The sequence below is a fragment of the Passer domesticus genome, chromosome 4 (assembly GCF_036417665.1).
Source record: "Passer domesticus isolate bPasDom1 chromosome 4, bPasDom1.hap1, whole genome shotgun sequence".
Taxonomy (NCBI): Eukaryota; Metazoa; Chordata; class Aves; order Passeriformes; family Passeridae; genus Passer; species Passer domesticus.
This window is the reverse complement of record NC_087477.1, coordinates 43,455,321-43,475,989: the sequence shown is the minus strand read 5'-3', so window position 1 is coordinate 43,475,989 and position 20,669 is coordinate 43,455,321. Positions and strand designations below refer to the sequence as shown.

Below are 20,669 nucleotides of genomic sequence, written 5' to 3'. Positions count from 1 at the left end.
AAATAAATAATGCTGCATGATTTTTTGTTGACATCCACAGAATTTGGGAATCAAAGCCTAGCACAGTTTATTTGACATTTCTCATCAGATGAAAAAGCAATAAAAAACCTTGCATAAGGACTTCCTGTAATTTTGATACCTTCTCCTCCTTTACTTATTTAGTCGTAACACGTCCTAGGAATCTCAGTCTAAGACAATGTTTTCCTTTCAGATCAAAAGCTGTTTAAAGCAGTCTTAGAAAACACATTCAGGAAAACTCTGCTCCAAGAAGAGCCATAGTTTACCCTCAAATCACATTTTAAATTTCATATTATGGGGTGAGCTGGACTAGCCCAGAACTGTTGCAAATAATGAAGATATCACAGAATGATAGAATATCCTGAATTGTGAGGGACTCACAGAAGGATCACTAAGTCCAACTCTTGGTCCTGAACAGGACAGCCCCAAAAACCAGACCATGGGCTGAGAGCATTGCCCAAACACATGTGGAACTCTGCCAGTCTGGTGCTGTGACCACTTTTCTGGGAGCCTGTTGCAGTGCCCAACCACCCCCTGGGTGAGGAACCTTTTCCAGATATCCAACATAAACCCCCCCTGACACAGCTTCTGGCCATTCCCTCAGGTCCTGTCACTGTCACCACAGAGAGAGATCAGTGCCTGCCCCTCCTGTGCCCCTCACCAGGAAGCTGTAGCTGCAATGAGGTCTCCTCTCAGTCTCCTCCAGGCTGAACAGACCAAGTGATCTCAGCCACTCCTCATATGGCTTCTCCTCAAGGCCCTTCGCCTTAGAGCCCTGAGGAACCTCACTGGTGACCACTCACCAACCTGATGTTAGCACTGTTAGCAATCATACAGGATTAGCCTTCCCCACTTTAAAACTATGGAAGACCAATCTGCAAAAGAATGTTGCATGTCAATCAGCACAAATGGAAAGCATCTTTGATGACTTCTGCTTAATTCATTCTTCTCAAAGACTGTGCTCTTTGAGACAAGTTTTTTTTTCCTTTATATCTTCCTCAGGATTTAAATTAATTAAATAAGATTCAAGATTTAGAGTGGCTTTATAATTAATGATTATTACCTGAATTCTCTTTTACTAAAATATAGGAGTTTTTTGTTTTGTTTCTCTTTTCAAGGAAACATGATACCTGCCAAGTAGCACTTCATTTCCCAACATAAGTAGCTTTCATACTAAAAGCATTCTCAGCTTGTACCCTGAAATATCTGATTTTTTTCTTGAAGGAACAGTAGAAAACCAATAATGGCATTCAATAATTTTTTTGTATATTGGAGGTGCACATAAAATAGTTTCCAAGTTCTTTGCACTATGTATGTAAAATATAGGAGGTTCCTAGCTGAATTTTAGGCATGATGTTACAACTGAAATACCTCAGTCCTCCAATTAAGCAAAAGCAACAGTACACTATAACCCAAATAATTGATATGATACTCTAAATAATACCTACCAATCATCAGATGGTTCATGAAACCTCCAAGACCTGAAGTTAAGCAACCTTTTTGAAGGGGTATTTGTGAAAAACAACCTTCAGCATTAGTCTACAAAGATATCTTGGCAGGACACAGGTGAGGAGAAGAAGCCTCATGTCTGTTAGGTGCCTTATTAATAGCCCTTAGCCTAATTGTGTCTACGTGTGGATGAGAATCTAATTAACTGTTTTCCAGCTGACAATGGAGACAAAGTTTTCTTTTTCCATATGTTAATGGAACATCTGTGTTGAGAAATAATCAATTTAAATAATCCCATGTCTCCTCAGAATGAACATATCTTCCACCATCATACATTTGTAATACAATGACTATTAAAGGAAAACTTGCACACAGAAAAATTTTGCAATAGACTATTTATATAAAGAAAATATGCTTAGCTATTACTTCACTTTGCCTATTAGGCTTTTCTTGGTCACAGTATCTTGCAGTGATCATAATTCAACAGCAATTACATCATAGCATCTTGCTATGGAAAATGTTATGAGGTTATTTCACTAAAATGCAGAGTAGTTGAAAGCTGACTTTTTATAAAGGAGGAGGTCACCAACCTCAAAGTTGAAAATTCCTGTTATTGAGTTAAAAGTGTCATAGAAAATCATTACACTGGGAAAAAAAATGGCAGAGGGAAGGAAAGTACTTTGTAAGTGACATTTTAAAACAAAGACACGGTCTTAACCAAATTCAGGAGTTCAGAAATTACTTCTTTTAAAAATAATATACTGACAGCATCTCTTCAAAATAGTTGAAAGATCATAAGAAGCAAGAAAAGAGCAAGCATTAGTAGAAATGTCCCTGTTTAGAGCAAATGAATTTAGTTAATGGGTCTATTTGTAATGGACACCAAATTGAATGTACTTTGCTAAAGGGAATTTAATAGATATAACTACCTTGAAAGTTTTCAAAGTTCCTTGAAAAGGTTTCTGTGCAAATTTTCAAAAAAATTCCAAGGTTTTAGCTCTGAAAGAGAAAATGAATCCCAGAGAAAAGCAGCACACATTATCCTACCTGTGTACCCTGCCCCTCTGTTAGATCTTTGGCCTGTAGCCTCACTGCCCAGGTAAATTGGGGACTTGTGGCACTTGGTGGTAATTACTCCCCAGAGCATTACCAGCTGGGTGTGAGCTGTAACCAGTAGCTCAGTGCAGCTGATGCAGAGCAGCTGTCAAGTAAAAATAATGCTCAGCAACACTGATCTGAAACAAACCAGTCATCTGGAAGTTCAGCATTGTGGGTCTCAAACCATATCTTTTTAATGTAGTTTTGATTAAAATTCCTGCTTCTCAAATGTTATATGTTGTTCATTTCACCTTTTATTGAGAAGTAATGTCTCAGTACTTAATGTTTGAGTTATGCTGAAATGCAGAGGATGCATGACTAAAATGCATTTGAAGATTAATTAACTTTCTTTGAGGAATCAAATTGTGATTTAACAGTCTGCAACATTATCTTTAGTACAGTGATAAGAATTTTCAAAGCCAACTTTCTTTCAAAGGACCAAGAAAAAGAAGCATTCCTTCTGTCCTTATCCTTCTGTTGATAAAATCTCTTTCACAGGCATCTTTAGAGAAACAAGTTTGTCTTCAAAAATATAAATATCAACATAACCAATGATAATAATGTTGGAAGGGAACTATCACAAAAAAGAAGTGTAAGCTAAGCTGAGGATAGCAAATAGAAATAGAAGAAATCTATGGGGAAACATGCCTTTTAAATTGCTCATGATGGAATGTATTGTTCTTCACAGGGGTTTTTAAGGTTGAGAAATAGTATGCATTTGTATTCTTAAATGTTTCCAATTCAGTTGTGCTTTACCATGCCAGCAGAGTCAGGTATGGAAGAATCAAAACACTCTTGGTATAAATGAGGCTGTATTAAACAGATCACACTGTACCAATGTGGTAAATGAGTTATGTGAGCTCTACTGAGAGAAACGCAGTTTTGCTGGTACAGCTGCTCAATTTTAAGGACTTCTGCTGATGTAATTCAATTGAACAAGCATCACAACATTTTGAACCCCACAGTAGTCTAATGCTGCTGCTTTAACTTAGCTGTCAGTAAAGGAGAAACTATTAAACTGATGCAGATTGCAGTGGCTTGGACAAGCACCTTTGCTTTTTCCCCCTATTTTGCTTTAAGAAAATCTGCAAATGGACCCATTATAATTATGATTTTTGAATTTCTCTCATATTCTGGAAAAGTAATCCAAAATTGTTGTTTGATATACATTTCTTTGGTTCTTGCTTTCTGCATTTCTTTGCACAATCAAATTAAAATGTTAATGAAATATTTATTTCTTCAATTTAATTTAAAACAAATAAAGGAAAGAGGAAACAGAAACTAATACAATGTGAATAATTGGGATCAGGAACAAGTCACCTCTTTCCCTAGTAAACCACAACAAAACAATGATGTCACTGTGGTAACCACAGGGAAACATTGAAACCAACCATCAGGAAACATAGGGACCATGGAGGCTTGACCCCTTCTCAATGGGATTCTCTGAGAAGTGGTCACAGCTGCCCATTCCAGACCAGTGTCTCTTTCTGTCCCCTTCCACAGAAATAATCTTATCCTAATTAAATAATGTGAGACCTGCAAAGACAGGCTTCTGATATATTTGTTTTGAATTTTTCTGCTTTTTAAAAATTCCCTTGCATAGATTGCTGCAGAGAGTGAACATAAAAGGTTTTGGAGGCCCCAGATCTCTCACACAGGCAATGTCTGGTAGCACTGGGTGGTACAAGGGCTGGCCAGGGCTTACCTGGTTCTTCCAACACCTGCATCCAGAACTCTGCATATGTTTTCCCATGTACTTGAACTAATTTCTCTCATTTTAAAAACCTCCAAGATATTTCAGCAGATCAACCCTACAAGCAAAGTGTGTCAATTATTTCATTTTATCCTTGTTGCCAAACACTCCTGCACACGTGCACTGTTCTACTGCATTTCGACCAAACTGAGCAAATCCAAATTCTGTATTCATGACAGTTCCATACTCTCAGTTTCCTGGTGACTGCAGCAGAAAGCTCACTAAGGAGCATTTAGAGGAATCTAGGTTGGATCTAGAGGGTTAAAAATGTGGTAACATAAGGAAATTGCATAAGGAATTTAGTTTACAAGAGGAAAGTCAGGATAATAGTTTGAGAAGAATGGAGGATTTATGACAAGAAAGAAACTAGAAACAGGGTTGGTCAAGTTGCCAAAACATTTCATTTTAATTTGAGAATAAAAAAATAATCCGTGAACATGCAGATTTTCCTACACCTGGAAAAATGCAAAAGTAGTCTGCTAATATTATCATCTATTTCTGAACTTTGTGCTACCACATTTTTGTTAATTCCCATTTTTAACAACTGAAGAGATTATCACAAATAAAATAAACTGCTGTTACAAAGATATGTGGTAATCCTCCTTCTCTCTGAGAAGGCCTTAGTTTTCAAGATCAGTAATATTTGATATATGAAGAACATTGGAACATAAATTCAATTTAAATCACCTCTTTGTTTAGGATCTTCTTGTCAGCCTTCTGTTATATTTATATTTATTCAGCTTATTTAGCACTGTTTGTCCACATTAAAAGTCTCTGTTCAGTATCCCTGGTTTTGTTCCTCTTCTGTATGGTTAAACATGTCTGCAAGAGAGAAGCATAGCTTCTTGTTCTATTTTGCTTATTCATAGTGAATCAACTTATAGAAATAAATTAGTAATGGATAGACTCATAATCGACACACAGAATTTATACAAGGTTTTCTCTGAAAAATCTACAATCTCTATCTGTAGAATCAAGAATTATATTTTCACAGAACTGCAGTAAATTATTTAATATCTCTTGCAAGTTTACCTTCCCAGCAGGCTACACTTAATTAAATAAAGTATTTTTCTGTCTCACAGAGTGAAATTAAATACTGTGTCCTTTAGTCTAGTAAGTTGCACAAACATTTTCTTTAATTAAACTGCCAATTCTACCAGCAGCATTTGAAACTAAATCATACCTGCTTCCTAACTGCAACATATTTATAAAAATAGTGGAACATCTTTTTTTGTGTTTAAAAGGGTAGAATGGGTCTATTTAGGCTCCTGAAAATGTACCACATGGCTACGTAGTGGAAAAAGAGATCCCTAAAGACAGCAATTTAGGAATTACTGCTATGGCAATTTGGGCTCCTTTCCTCATCATTTCAGAACGAGATTCTTTGTGGATAGATACATTGAAGAGGGTAAAAAAAGAATTATTTTGAGAGGACTCACTGTCACTTCCTGCACATAAAATGTGTAGTTATTTAGACAGAACAACTTTTAGTACCTAGAATACTCACCCAGTGAAATAACAATTACAGGCATAGGTTTTGCCAGTAGAAATAAGCAAGTCAGTAACATGCTGAAGAAAGAAATTTCTCCAGAAAGGGTGAAATAACCTACTGAGTTTTCTCCATTGCTGGCTCCCGACAGATGAACCATAGAGGCCCCTTGCAAACCCTGTCCCAGAGATGGAAGAGTTTAGGGCCTGTTCTTTGTACATTCTAATGCAGCATCAAAAATAACCTGGTCTGCAAATCAGTTTGTGTGACACAATGTGGAATTTAAACAGATAGGAATCAGACTTGAAATTTACAATTAAAAACCTAGGCTTGAATTATTTTCCACATTAGTTTTGTAAAGAATTTTTTCATTAGAAATTATTTTAGAGATCTGGAGAAAAAACAGAAAGACATTTCTGTAATTTCAGTTTATGAATTTCTTAATATAACCTCATCTTAGCATCTAACAGTTTTATCAGAATACCTTTCAATAGAAGACTAAAATCCAAGAAATTCCATTTCTGAGAAATGGAGTTTTCTAAAATTCTCAAAACCCATTAAGAAAATTCTACTGTATTTATAAAGCAGGAAAAATATTTTTTTTATTTTTTTACTGAAGTAAAAAAAAAAATCGAATCTAGTAATAGTTATACCATCTTCCATCTTAGGAAATCTCTATTTTTTTTCAATTTTCTGGTGATCCAAGGTACATCCAGAACAATATTTGTAAAAGAGGTGCAAACATTGTGAGACAGACACATATAATGGTCTGGGAGAACAAGATTATTGGTTCATTACTTACCTAGCATAATAGAGACAAAATTATTTCCCAGTTACCTTCCTGATGATATTAAGCCTTTTTTTTCTTAATAAATTCAATTGCATAAGCATATGAGCATTTATAATTATTCATGTAAATGCCTCCAAACCTCAGCTCCCTGCGTTTGTACTGAAGTAACCTTAAAGTTTCAAGTTTAAAATTGTAATTATCTCAGCAGTTCTACTCACTGCAAGGCATACTTTAACAATATGGAGCCTTCCCAGAAGTAACTGTGATTCAGAGCTTGTAATGAATCACTCTGTAGTTCAACAAACAAATATTGTTCAGATGTTAATTTGCCTGAGTACAAGGTGTAACAGAATCCCAGTTTGCGTGCTGAATTCAAACAGCCACAAACAAAAATTCACAGAAACAACTTCTGAAATAAATGTCTAAATAAAGTGCAGTTCAGAGACTGATGCATTTTGACAGGTGCTAGGGTAGAATGCTAAAGCTTATGCAGCTGAAAGACCTTAAAGTATATTTAAAGGACTATGCAGTAATGATGTCTGTGAATTAATTTTTAAATTTGAAGCCAAATGCAATAATAATAGTATCTAGCTATATAAATAGTATCTATCTATATAAATAACTTTGGTCATTTAAGCACAGCAATCAAACATTGTTAAATGTCACATCAGAAAAGAATGGGATGTGCCAGGAATTTCTTCTTTGTGTTGGGTATAATAATCCTCCCCCCATCATTTCACCTTAATAAATAACCTGAACAAAAAATTTTTGAATTATTCAGCCTTCCCAAATAAACACTTTCAAAGTATGAAAATGTACAAAAGCAATAAAATACCTGGCTACCAGGCTTTCTGTGTCACTTCTATCTTTCTGGCCCACAGGTAAGGTAGATTTGCATTAATATAAAATATTAGAGTTCTATTGTGAATTCTATTTACCTCAGAGGAGTTGTAACTGTTTACTTCAGAGGGGTGGTGGGTAGTAAAATTAAAAAGATTATATTAGATCTTGAATAAGACTAAAATGTGCACAAAGAGCATACCATATTGCAGGTGATGTCTTTTTTTACTTTTTATTGGTAGTTTTAGTAACAGCAAAATCACAGAATATTCCTCAGTGTGCCCTCATTATTGTGTTTTAGAATGTGATGCTCAGCCATCAACAGAGAGAAGATCCTTTTAAAAGTGTATTCAACCTCACTAAGTTGTCTTGCTTTTTCTTTTACTTGAAATGTTACAACTTTCACCATTATTTGCTAATACATGGATCTAGGTGTTATACACCTAGAGAGTTGAATTTTTAGGTTGGTATTTAGATTTACTGTTTTAATTTTATTAATTAAATGAGAGAAGGATTAGATAAGAAGTCTGATTCTTAGACGGACTTGTTCCTGATTTGCAAGAATTTAGAATCTATATACACAATTCTATACTTTTTTCAAGCCTTATAGCATAGCTATTCTACACCACAGCCAAAAATTCAAGCATTCCTTTAAAAAGAAATGAGACACATAATGTACCTATCTTTGTAGTAATTATTAGAAAAATTGTTCTAAGCAAATAATGTTAGGGATACAGATATTTATTCTCTTAATATAAAACCACAAGTATTTATATATTTTGCAGTAAAGGAACTTTTCATGTAAGAAACATCTGAAAGGCAATAAGAAACTTTTGAATTTTGAGTGTTTATCTAAGGATGTCTTCTATGAAATGGAAAATAGAACTTCATGGGCTGTGTAAGTGAGAAAGTGAGGTAGGGCCAAAGGTACTGAAGGAGTGTCACCTAACAGGATTTATGATTTATGTGAAGTCTTTAAGAGTGTCTATGACCATTCATTTTATATCCCTTCATTTAATTGATTTCAACCATGAGAGGAGAGGAAAGTCACCTCTTCTCAAAGATTGCACCCTTAATTGCCTTGGCCTCTGAGCCTGCAACATTTTAAATTTCCCCAGGAAACATCTCCTTTCTCTTGAATCCTATATGAAGGCTTATTTCACACATTTTCCTCTTTGTTAAGGCTTGCATTATGAGCTTTCATCTTTAAAATGCTGTTTCCTCAGCAGGTGGTTTTTCAATGCTTTCCTATCAAACAATCAGTTAGAAGCTCAACAAACAACACTGTGTTTTAAAAGTCCTATTTGCACCTAAGTTAAATAAACCCCACACACTTCTCCAGTGCATTTTTTTTTTGTCCTCCTAAACACCCACATCATCTTAAATGATCTTAATCCAAACTCCATGCCTGGAAACAAAACAAAGCAAACAAAAAGATTAGCTCATGATATAAGTGAATTTTGGGTGAAAATGAATGGAGGAGAAAATCAGAAATATGGGTGTTTAAGGCAGACTCTCAGCAAGAATGCTGTTGTTCTGATAATTGCTCATGTTCCATTCATGAGAATCTGCTGAAGCCAATGTTTTTCGCTGTTAAGAGCACTTTTAATTTACACATATTTAAAATTCATGTTTTATACGGAACTAAACAATTTGAAAGCTATTGAACTGGAAAATCCTGCAGAGGAACACATCTGGGAGTCTATGACTTGAAAAAGTTTAGAAGCAAGAGCCAGCAGCTTAATGTATACATTTCTTGAGATGTTTTTTGAGTGAGAAAGGGCATGTTAAAACTTAACAGTTAGACATCTTTCCTCTGATGGTATTTTGAGTTTTAGCTCATATTTTGCCTGGGAATGCCTTTTCTTTTGCAGGTGCCTCTCTTTTGTAAAGAAAAAAATGTAAACAGTGTTCTCTTTCATGTGTTAGCTTTCATTTGTTTCAGTTTCTCAGTTAGCCAATAGCAGCAATAACATTAATTTTTTTCTATTGATTTTGAATATGTTCTGTCTAAAAAAATTAGGGAGGTGTTTATTTTCTCCTTTTCTTTCCTTCTTTTTACCCTTGAGTTTCCTAGAAGGAAAATCAGTCAAAATCTTAAGATATGCTCTCAGTTCTGTCCAGGCAGTATGGATAAACACCTTACCAAGCCAATACTGTGGATTCTTCAGAGTTCTTCTTTTTTCCCCACTAAGTCTTCTCAAGATTTACCTGAAGTACATCATGGTATATTGCTCAGCTGTCATAATGTCAGACCTATTCCTGTGTGTTCTGACACTTGACCCTTTTGCACTGCTGTGAACCAGTTTTCGTTCAGGAAAAACATCCAAGAAGCAGAATTACCAGCCAGTGGTGAGAGTCCCACATACCTAAAATAATAAATACATATTAATTATAAAACTGTAATAATATGGAAATATTGTACTCATCTACAGCCTCTGTTATGCTTTGATGTAAGAATAATATTTGAATCTTCTGTGCTACAGTAACATTTTTTCTCCTATCACCATGACACTTCCCTAGTTGCTGCAGTATTTTGGAATAAGTTAAGCACAAAAATTTTTTTATCTCAATAACCTTTTTTTTTGACATATAAGGAAAACAACTCTCTATATTTGCATTGGAGTTTAAGCATTTTAGGTGTTTAAGCAAATCTTTGTAGCACATGAGTTTCCTCCCTACTTCTTCCTTTATTTTGATTCTTTGCGGTAAGGAGATAGTCTGGTTAAAAAAAAAAAAAAAAAAGAGGACACATAACTTAAATTGAAGATTTCTTTATGGGCTACAAGAGTTTTTATTCATAGACACATACTCACCTCCCCACAATATCAAATTCAAAAAAAACCCCAAACCAAACCTTTATTACTGTTTTCAAATTGAAGTTCATAGCATGTTTGTATTTATTTCCCAATATTTTGCAGATGTCATAAACACATTACAGGGCAGTGATGCCTTGATTCAGTCTGACTGAAAAGCAAAACCATCCATGAGCAACACTCCTTTCTCTCTTTGTTTGACTTGCTTATTGATCACACTGCTGAAGAGGAGAAAGTTAGGATTAAAAAGGTCTTCTGGTGGGGTACACAAAACTCTTCTGCAGAAGCATTTTAAAAATGCATTCATACATACATTGCTTTGGACAGTGCCCAAAGTTTTCCTCTTCCTAGCACTGAACAGTCCAAGCATAACTTCCTTAGGTTGGTTTTCTCTCTTACTAGAAAAGCCTGAATAATTTTTTTTCCTCATGTGACAAGGCAACCCTAGTCAATCTGCGATGGTTGTTTACCATAAAATATCTTTGATTTTACTTTTATTTTTGAGAAAATTGATTAGACATCTCTGCTCAAGACAACTGAATTTGTAATGCTGCTATGCATATTTTCACTGCTGTGAATTTTAATGTAGCAAAATAAGTTCATCTTCTTTATACATGTATATTTATGCTTCAAGTCTACATAAACATCTACATTTTTTCTCACATCTTATTCCATAGAAAGATAAATAAAATGGAAATGTAAAAATGAAAAAAAAAAAAACCCAAACAAAAAAAACCCCCAAGCCAAAAAACCCCATGCTGATGTTTTGAATCATTCTTATTAGAGAATTTGACAGCTCAGCTTAGGTGATGACAATTTCTCTAAATCTTCAGTATTTGAAATTGATAGGAAAATCTTTATACTAAAAATACAGAGTAAGTGTTGCAGGAAATAACCGCATTTACTTGATCTTGTAAAATATAGAAGTATAGAAGAATTAAAGGGGAATATAAAAAAGCAATGATGATGAGATTACTATGTAATCAGTGGGGTTTTTTTCCTATCTATGTTTAAAAGGGGAAAACTGATTTATTATGATACCTGCTGCAATATGATAAAAATAAAAATCTCTTTAATATTTATCCCAGAAACAGGCAGTGATTCTAGGAGCAGCTCAGATTTTCTTTCTTCTGTAGAAGTCATTGCTGCATAAGGGTGTGGTTACAGAAAGAGACAGATCACCCACCCTTTCTGCCCTGCAGCTGCTCATGTTTACAGACACCAGTATGGTCAAAATAAGAACATTTTACTGAATAGTTCAAAGTATCCTGGCTACCAAGAAACATTTTTTTATCATTTCATGACCAAAGCACATTGTTACTCAAAATTGTCTTGCCCTTGCTTCTTGTCAATGAAGATGTATTTGAGAATATATTTTCTTACGAAATTATTTTTCTTCCCCTTGCAGTTCAATTCACAAGGAACAGGTTGAGCATACACATTTTGTCCACCTGACTCACTCTCCTGTCAAGACTGGCACATCTTAGCTACCCTTATTAAAGGCTCTATGGGCACACCATAGGACGGCTGCAATTCCATCCACTGCTGAGCTCATTACACAGCTTATTCAGATCCTCTTGTGAAACTTATCCAGCTGAAGGACATGCTTTCAAATCTCATTTTAAAGTGGAAGACAAGATAATGGAAAATAAGTTAATCTCTTTAAAGTGGCATCAATATGGTATGCAGATGCATACTTCCTGTTTCCAGGTACTGACTCTGGGCCTAGGCTTAAAAATTTAAAAATATGAAAAACAGCTGAGTTTACATCACGAAACCAGCAGAAGTATCTTCCTCTCTGAAGCATTTTTTTTAAAACGATCGTGTTAGGAGAACTAAATGAGAGACTGCCTTATCAATAAAATGATACCATGATACTCAGTTCGGGACTATTTGTTAAGAAATACACTTTAAACTGAAAGATTATTTTCCTGGTACTAGAGAATTTATTTCCCTTATGAAACTGATGGAAATATAACCTAATTATGGATTCATATTTTTAGTTGCATACAAGGACACTTTTTCTAAATGAATTTCCTTCTAATAGTCATTTAAGCAGCCACAAGAGGACTAAACCACTATTTTTCTTTTCTACTATGTCCTTTCTCTAATAGGTTCAAATATTATTAGCCAGCTTTACTGCCTACAGGCTTCAAAACGAAGACACAATGGAAACTTTTGCCAAGTCATGTTTATTTTGAGAACAAACACACAGAGGAATAATGGAATTATTACTTGAGTAGCTAAGAAAATAAGTTATGCTGCTGACACATTGCAATGGTTGGGGAGAAATGCTGAAAGCATTCTCTGATAAAATTGTATGAAGACTGCTCTTTTTAGCCTCCTTTACTTGACTGTGTAAGACTGGAAGAGACAGATTCCAAGTTGTTATCTGAGCAAAGTTATGTTAAAACATACCACAGTCCCTAAATTAGAAGCATAATCAGTTCAATATGTCAGAGAGTTGCTGAAAGTCCCTTTAACTCAGATAATCAGAAATTGTTATTGTAACTTCATTGCTTCTTAATTTTATTACTGCACTGCAATGACAATCATCTTCATCTTGGTTTGATCTCTCATGTGTACTTGAATTTCTGTCTGTTTACCACATCTTAATTAAAAGCTCATTGTCCTTCTAGTGGAAGTCCTACATCAATGTTCTGCTTATATTTCTCTACATTAATTTCTACTAGCTTGTTCCTTCTGCTTTTCTCAATCATCTCTCTCTAACATTTTCTGTTTTACTGTCTTCTGGAGTTTTGCCTTTTGACTTCCTTGTGCTTGTCGTCACAATTAGCATGAAACATGGTGACAAATTTGGACAGAAGTTGAAGAAAAAATACAATCATACCTAATCAAAAGTAGTCCCCACCTGTACCAATGATCACACGTTGATTCCATGGAGAAATTTCTTTGCTGGGCAGTGAGCAGCAGGACAGAAGCCACAGCGGAGACAAATCAAATTAACAGTGTAACCTTTCACAGAGCTGCTAGTCTGAATTATATCTGTCAGAAATAGCCTCTGCTTTGTGCAAAGGTCTGCATTAGAAGGGATATTTCAAATATTTCAAAGTTTTTACTCAAGTTGTGCATTTTAATCTAATGGTCTTGGTCAGTGTAAACAGATTTTAAATGACAAAGTTTAGGTTCTAATTTAAGCATTGAATGTCAGTATTACCCAAAACATTTGCACTGTCTGGGAACATCCCAATAATGAGAGTTGTTGAAAAATTACACTGAAAAGGTGCTTATGTGTTTAACCTGGCCATGGAATTTAGATGACCATCTTAATGAAATTAATGGTAATCTAACTCTCTATATGTACTAAAATAGCTGAAGTCTGCAAATATTGGACTTTGAATGATTATGTCTGGAACAAAAAAGCTTCTCTCAATAAATAGCTCTTTCTGGAAGTCAGGTGGCTTAAAGGTTTGAGCCAGATGTTCCATTCAGATCAGCTGTAGTGACTGGTAGTCAGAAATGGCCTTATCTTTTACTAATAGCCTCAGAACCCATTCATAATACTAATGGGTACTAAATCTTCTAAGAATAAGTTTCAAAACACTGATTATGCTTTCTTTGAAAAAGTCACTCTTGTCTTTCAAACCTCATTTCTAATAACTTTATTGTGTGTTCAGCTTTTCTTGCGCAACACACAGTGACTAATCAATCCCCATTAACATGTTTCTTCTTATTAATGTATGGATATGTCGTTATCATATGTTAATGATCATATGTTATGTTAATGATCATATGTTATCACATTCAGGCTGGGTCTTGTGCTACTTAAAGTAGAAATAATTCTATAAAAGGGAAGATCTTATTGTTTCTGCATGACTTTAAAAAATCCACTAAACATGTATTTCATTGATCAGTGAACTGAAACTATACACCGGCGTAGTGATATTTCCCCACTTACTATTTAATAATTTCAAACATGCTAGCATTTTCCAACTGCTGTTAATCACTGAATTGACATTTTCAGGTAGCTAGTTGCAAAAACTCCCAGATCTTTTTTTAACTAAAGGGACCTAATTTAGAGTGTATCTCTACATGTCTACACACATATATTGATATTTACACCTTTAGGTATTTGCAGAAATACATAACTTGGTAATTTGAAACTGTGATATTCCTTAAAATGTTTTGATGGTAGCCCTAAAATTTGATATTCTGATGAATTTTCCATCAGCAAGCTGTGATTAATGTGAAAGCTAACATTTCTAGCAACAGATACATAGACATAACAAACTAATGGAAGACAGACAGTTTTGCTGAGGTGCTTAATTCTTTTAAATTTTCAGAAGTAATTTCATGGCATGGCAGCTCTTTGTGCCTACTAGCCACTCAGAAATCCATTTTCTGGAGTCTAACCATGCTCTTTTGGATCTCCCTCATGAAAGAAATGCAAGAGGTCTCCAAATCCTGGTCAGGGCATATTTCATGGAGGCCCAGTAAAGAAGATACTTTCTTGTGTTTTAAGTTGCAGTTATCACAATGACACTTTATGAAGACTTAAAACTGAAAGAAACTATGAAACTTTAGACATCTCATCCTTAAACAGCCCCACCATCAACAGCAGAAAATATTTAAGGTGTAATGTCTACGGAATAGCTAATAAATAACAGATAATATTATAAAGATCATATTAAAAACTGTGTTCAGAGCAGCCAGGATTCTGAATTTCTAGTAAAATCAAGATGGAAATGATACCAAATAGGACAAGCAGCAAATAAATTTGCAAGCCTTGCTGGGCACTGTAAATTTACAGACATAAAATTCGTAGCTTCAGGTACAAATAATTAAGCTGAATCTTCTTGCTGAAGTAAAACAAAGAGGAAATTAAAATGTTTTAGGAAAGAGCACTTCTGTCCCAGCAATCAGATAAAAGTAGCAGGGACATTCTCTTAATGTGCTAGGTTAAAGTGCTACTCCCCAACCCCAGAATTTTCTCAGGAGACCTCGACACAGTGAAGAAAATTAAAGTAGCTGTTTTTTTGCCAAGAAGTTCACAACCTCCCTCACAATCCTATCCATTGGTTTGACTGCCAGGTGTCTGTTAGTAGCAAACAGCTGGGTAGTGGCATAATCTTTAATCAACATGACCCACATAATGAAAACAATGAGTGAAATCCAGATTCAGTATCAGAAGTCTATTAATTGGATCAGTCAAACTGGATTATCACAATTTTCTGTAAAAAAAAAAGGAAATGCTGGGGATATGACAATTACCAAATAAAAGTATGAAAAGGTGTTATCTGCTAAAGAGTAGCATGGCATATCACCAACCCCTTACAGGAATATGTTTACATAGCTCAGCTTATCCTCCTTTTTGTGCGATTCTCTAATGCTTTATTGAATTTACTGTTGCCCACTAAGTTAAGAAAAAGAATCTATCTGCCTCTAAACTACAATCAATGTAACCAATGAAGAAGAAAAAAAGACAAGCATTCTACTTCAAGGTCTGCAAAGTTAGAAGAGTATAAGCAGAAACCTTGTAGCCTCTTGAAAGTCAAGGAAACATAATGTATGTTACAACTCACAAATTGCAAGTGCTTAACTTATTTGTAATAAATATCTTGTTGTTCACATTACCAACATCACATAATGTGTTATGCTGCCAACTTCTAGAAACATCCAAACAAGGCTATTTTTTAGTCACATAAAGCTTTAGTTAGATACAAATGCTAGTTTTTGGATTTATGCACTAAATTTCAACTACTTCACTCGAAAATGCTAGACACAAACATCTGAAGCAGAAATTGATGATGAGGTCATGCATGCTCACTGCAAGTACATCTGGAAGTAAGACAAGCCAACAGTCTAAACCATTTCCTTTGAACTTGACATGCACAGAATGCTTCAAGGAACACAAGCCATGATATGCTTTTATACAAGTTCCAACCTTTCAATTGCACACAAAATCAACTGTAAAATAACCTGCAGAGCCAGAGCATAACCTGATGTGAAATATTGCTATCCAGTTCAGGACCGGATCAGACCTTCTCCTAAGATGGATCTGCAAAGGGCCTGTGGTCTTTGTATACCCAGGGCTCCTTCTTGGCTGGGATCAAAGCCAGGTTTACAAATACAGGTGGGGAGCAGTTATCATTCTGCAACTCCTGAAGAAGAGCCTCTATCCACAAATAGCCACATTTTTATGATCCCTGCATGGTGTCAATGAACAATATCCTTTGAAGTTTGCCTACAGGCTCAGTGAGACTAGCTCAGGGGCACAGAAAAATTGCTGCCACTAGTTCACTCATTTCATTAAGAAGTGAGGTGAAAAACCTCTCCCTCTACAGCTCTTCCCTGCTTTGGTCCTGGAAGATGTGTGATTTGTCACCCAGTCTGCAGGAAATGTTTTTAGAAGATATGCAGCATGAAAAATGCTGAGATGTGGGAAATAATAAGTATCTCTAGATATGGCTTATGTCAGTTCCAGTGAATTGGTTCCTATATGAATACCAAAACCTGAGGTCATGCCAAGTTACTTGCACAAGGACTGCCTGAATCACTGATAGCAGCAGGACTAATGAAGCTCCTGTTTCCTTTATTTCCTCTCTCAGGTTAGACTTTCAAACAGGCCCTTCACAGCAGCAAGAGACATAAGAACTGTTTGGCATTTACATAAAAAAATTAAAAATATTTTAGATTTTAAAAAATGTTTTATGATAAGCATGAAGAGTGTAAGAATCACCACTTCAGCAATTAAAATAAAATGCTCCATAGTCACTATCTATCAGCATTGCATATAGCTAAAGGGAAGTGTAATCCATTAGTAATTCAGTAATTATGGAAGGGGGCATTAAACATCAGTTTTCTATTTGAAAACAAGGTCAAAATGAAAAGAAAAAATACACTAATTGTTAGCATGCATCATCTTAATTTTAATTTTATTTTCAGGCCAGCTGCAAGAAAGCTCAAGGTCAGACAGTTGAAATAGTATTTAATCAACCTTGAATATCAGTTGAAAAAGAAAATTATGATACAAAGAATATATAAAATTTATCTAGGATTAAAAAGCATCAGTTTTCACTGTTTACATTTCAAGACAGGAGCAATTGTATTTAAATTATTTTTCCACATATAATAATTTTTACTAAGAATATGAAGGAATAAAACTCTGGAAGGGCAGAGCGCCTCAAAATATCCATTGATAATTAACATAGGTAAAGGAATAAAGAGGTAAGAGAAAGCTAAAAAAAAGATGACACCGAGTTCCCCAGTTCACAAGACTGCACAAAAAATTTCTAAACCTCCCAGTTTACCTATATTTTACAGGCTACTTTGCCTCTAAGTATTACCAGAGAAAAATTCTTAAAGCAAACTCAAATATATTCTTAAAAGTTGCTGAACAGGCATAAACAAATATTTGAAAGCTTAGCTTTCTCCAAGAGATGTGATTCTTCCATTTATACAAAAATAAGTTGATATAAACAGAACCATGACAATTTATATTAGCTGTAGAACTTTCTCTTACTAACCTCAGTTACTTCCAGACCGTTTTGTACAAATAACTCTGTAAACATGCTGTTAATCCAGCATCCTCACATGAAACAAGTAACAGTGTTATTTCTAACTGGAAACATCAAGACCAAGAAAATCTCAGAAATGAGTGGAATATTTATACAACTTATTCCAAGTGAACATCACAAAAAATATTTTGGAAGGCCACATGGGATTTTTCACAAAAAAGTTCTGGAAAAGGTGGGATTTTTTTCTTGCAGTCAACAAGTCAAATCCAATAAGGATAGCTTCTAAAAACATTTTAATAAAGGTGATATTTGAGCTGTCACAAGCAAGAATATTAACACCCTAGCAATCAGCAATTAAGTCTGCACATCTGATAGCTTTACAAAATAGACTGGAGAACTGCATCAGACTACAAACATTTATTTAGATTGCAATTGCTATGGACAGGAGCTCAGGTTTTTTTGGTTTTTTCCAGAAAACAAATAATCTTGTACAAAATCTAGGAAATGCAAAGGTGCTCCTGCCCTGGAAGATTTAACTGTTTCCTGTAATCATATCCAGCAGATGAATGCTGTGCCTGTATCAGAAGTTAATTTAACAGCATCCCCCAAGAGAGACAGCAGAGGCTGTAAGACCATCTATCCCAGAGAATGTATAGAGGATGGGAGAAAGGGAAAGCAGAAAAAGTGTAAGTTCTGTCTCTCATGATCACGGAAATAATGGCAGTCACAGAAGCACGTACCTTCTCCATAGCCTGAACTGGGTCCACGCCTCTTGTGAAGAAAACTCCTCTGGTTACTAGATTGGTTGGGATTTTTTCCTGTACTAAATATAGTATCTCAAGCCTTTAAAATCATGGCTGTTACAGAGATGATGAACAGAATGTAAGGTTTGCAATATCTCCCATACAAAAAGTTCAGCATGAAATATTGCATCCAGGTTTCTTATCTTCATCTAAAAGTGACATTTCTTTACCTAAAGTGATCATAATTCTAAATACCACGAAGCCCTTGAGTTTCAAAACTCTGATAGCATGCCTGCATCCGTGTTGCTCTTGAGTTGGAGCAGGCACAGGCAAGAATGGTTGGAAAACCAGCATCCTCCATGCAGGGGCACTGGTACAGCTGGAGAACCTGCCTGGAGCAGAGGGATGTTACCTGCAGAGTTCACTGCTCACTGAGGGTACGGCTTCCCCCTGGTCAGGAGAGGGTCTGGGGGGCAACAGGGGTTGTGCAGGGGAGCCACTTGCCCCGGCTACTGTCACCTGCATGCCCCAGGCAGGTTGTCCTGCTGCTGCCTTTGCATCTCCTAGGGAGCAGGACTGAGGCATTAGTAATTTATTAGACATAAACTAGTGAAGAGTATGCATCTCACTCCCACATTAAAGCCTATCTGTAAATATGAGGAGCCTAAGGATATTGTGTTTTGGTTTTTCCAATTCTTTGTCCATCAGCAACTTTCTGGCATGGACTATATTCCTGGAATATTTAATAAGGGAATCCTTAAGACTGTATTCTTTAAGAAATTAAACAGAACCAAGTAAATAATAAATGCCCTGTTTAATTCAAGTTATTTCAAAAACACAGTGAATATATTACTTTTGTTTGTCTGAGTCAATAGAATAATGGCTAGGTAAGTAACAGAGAAGTGTCTGTCAAGGAGAAATTGTGCCTGACCTGGGTACTGGACAGAAAAAAATATCCGTTTTCAGTTTAATATCAGGTATTAGGGTAGAAAACATCATGTACCTTGACTTTTCTACCTGATGTTATGTAAAAGCTCCCAGAACACAGTCTAAACAAAAGCACTGCAAGACACAGGAAAATTGTACTCAAATGTTAATCAATTGTTCCCTGAAAAGTAAAAAGAAGTATTAGATACCAAAATGTAAGTAAAGGCCAGTATCATGCAGCACTTTCATTAATTATTTCTAGCAATTAGAGAGTACATTTATTAAATTTGCAGATGACATCTGGCTGAAAAATGCTGCCACCTTGTTGGAGGACAAGTTTAACATAGAGACCAAAATTACAGAAATGCCTTAGAGGGGGAAAAAACTGTCAAACACCAAGTTCTGACACCTAGGTAGAAATAACACAAGATGGGGAAAAGCAGGTTGGGTAACAGTTCTAAATTCAAATCTGGTGCAGAGCAGACAAAGAAAGGTGAAAGGAAAAACGGAGAAATTATGATAGCAATCTAAACATGTTAACAATATCAAGCCATGATGGCAAAAAGCTGTGATGTGTAACTATGAACAGAACTTGCAAATGGGATGGGGAAAACACCCACAGTCTTACTACTGCTCTTGGTTTTTGGCTACAAGACTGTAGCCTGACTGCCCATGCTTTGGTATTCTACACAGACCCAGTCCACTTAGTGAGAGATCAACATGGAGAAGGTTCCAGGGGACCTCACTGCAGACTTCCAAAAGCTTAAGGTGGTGTATAAAAAGGAGGGAGAGAGACATTTTATACAGGCAGACAGTGACAAGACAAGGGGCAATGGTTTTACACTGAAAGAGGTTGAGTTTAGATTAGATGTTAGCATGAAAATCTTTACTCAGATGGTGGTGAAAGACTGGAATAGGCTGTCCAGAGAAGCTGCTGATGCCTCATCTCTGGAAGTGTTCACCGTCTGGTTGGATGGGGCCTTCAGCAACCTGGTCTAGTGAATTGCATCCCTGTCCTTGGCAGAGGGGTTGGACCTAGAGGATTCTCAAGTCCCTTCCAGCCAAACCATACTATTATCAGGAAAGACACAGAGAAATTGCAAGCAAGTTACAAGCAGGAGAAGACTGAAAGAGCTAGGGTTGTCTAATGTACTGAAGAAAAGGCTAAGGGGAGATTCAGATAACATGCTCTGCATATATAAATGTTAGCTGCCACAAGTAAGAAAATAAACAGTTGTCCCTGCTAGTGGTGGTTATGGAAAATGTGA

General features: G+C 35.7%; 1 protein-coding gene across 7 annotated transcripts in view; it reads right to left on the bottom strand.

Moving 5' to 3' along the window:
* The window catches only part of RXFP1 (relaxin family peptide receptor 1), a 100,458-nt gene extending 79,831 nt beyond the window's left edge, over window positions 1-20,627 (bottom strand). For 2 of the 7 annotated variants that reach the window (XM_064417517.1, XM_064417521.1), the window contains exons 1-4: window positions 18,472-20,627; window positions 9,584-9,806; window positions 5,006-5,985; window positions 4,271-4,376 (exon numbers count right to left, since the gene is read on the bottom strand). The gene's annotated coding sequence lies outside the window, so the exon portion shown is untranslated. Of the gene's footprint in view, window positions 1-1,466; window positions 1,570-2,396; window positions 2,635-4,270; window positions 4,377-5,005; window positions 5,986-9,583; window positions 9,807-18,471 lie in introns of those variants that run through there. The other 5 variants (XM_064417508.1, XM_064417509.1, XM_064417510.1 and 2 more) reach the window with 5 other exon arrangements.
* Window positions 20,628-20,669: the final 42 nt, after the last annotated feature.